The following is a 1,647-nucleotide window of genomic DNA, read 5'->3' as shown; positions in this document are numbered from 1 at the left end:
CGTCAAATAGAAAATTTTGGAATAAACTTATTTACTGAGAACTTTAAAATTTAATATTTCAACATTTCAAACTTTTGCATTAATCACTTGGCTCGTCACACTCAAACACCCATAATTTTGGGGTTGCAAGGCTGAATGATTCGGTTACAACTGCACACCCCTTTCCAGAGAATTTTGATGTATGAACTTTTTCATTTTGTCCAGCCTTGAGCAAATCATTAATAAATTTTGGGGTTAAAATTCCATTACTTTTGCTAGTCATTTGGCAGTCCATTCAATAACACTGGCACACCCCCATCATAAATCTCTGTCTTCCGTTTACTTAATCATATTTACTTAACAGCGAAAAGAGCAAAAATCTTCCATAAATTTTCAACACAAATTTTGATTTAATTAGTTTTGTTTAACTTGATTATAGACTAGAAATCAATTTGGACTCCTCAACCGATGTTTTCACTGTAATCTTATCGCTTTTTAAAGGGTTAAAAATTTAATCTGGAGTATGAAATTACAGATTTTTAATATTTGCGTAGCTGAGTTTGCTCATTATAAACTTAACACTTGTTGAACCCTTTTTATGAAACATTATCTTTAATGAAGTCTTGGAAACGATTATATTTTACAAATAAAGAAAATATAATATATATGTACATGTGTATACATAGTTGAAATGGATTAAAAATACATTACATATCTATCTTAGAGAAGAAATCCATATGTATTTCATATTAAGTCAAATGCATTGAAAGCTATTAGTGTTATTATGTTCATCTTCTATTTATGATAAGGAAGACAGGTAACGCTTTTTAATTTTGATCATCGATGAATTCCTTTGCTTATAGTTTAATTAGTTTGATTATGTGAGTTCTATTTAGTATACTTTCAGTTATCTGAAGACACAACACAAGTCTCATGGATTATAAATCCTGATATTGTTATTGTTTTACTGTCACTGTCTGACCAGCATAAGTAGTCAAAATTGAATCAGCTATAGCGATAATCAGTGCAAGTAGAGTAAAAGATCGATATTGCAAAGATAAAGACTCATAGACACACCAGCAATTCTTCACACTTTACATGTAATAGGCAAAGTATTTCACATGCAGAGAAAACCCTTATGCAGTCGGGTTTCAAAAACGCACCTCAAATTCGTAGAACTGCAAGATATGTAGCGAACTAACAGCAAAATCAGAAATAATACTACAATTTTAGATAAGAATATAGAATCCTTAATATATAAATTGAAATCCTTAGTGACGACTACCGAAACAGAATCAAAACAGGAAACTCATATTAATAAATGCGTCCCGAATAATTTATTGACAAAATCAAGAATTATGAAAACTGATGAATCGAAAGAATAACGATATAAAACACATAAAAAAATGAATAAACCATAAACCATGCCTTCATTTAAGCCGCTTATAAAGCTCAAAAAACTAAACGAAGAAGAAGAACTTCCTATAGACCTGAATTTTTTCAAAGCAAAGAAACCTTTGCCTTTTTAAAAACTTTAAAAAAATTTTTAGTTATATTAAATTTTTTTCATTGAAAATAAAAAACCATAAATAAAGTTAAAAAATTCTTCTTCACTTGAAGCCAGTAGAATTTCTTTTAAATCATTAACTACTTCGCATCTTATCAAAA

The sequence above is a fragment of the Teleopsis dalmanni genome, chromosome 2 (genome assembly GCF_002237135.1).
Source record: "Teleopsis dalmanni isolate 2A chromosome 2, ASM223713v2, whole genome shotgun sequence".
In the NCBI taxonomy this organism is placed as follows: domain Eukaryota; kingdom Metazoa; phylum Arthropoda; class Insecta; order Diptera; family Diopsidae; genus Teleopsis; species Teleopsis dalmanni.
The sequence above is the reverse complement of the archived record's forward strand: the minus strand, read 5'-3'. Positions refer to the sequence as shown.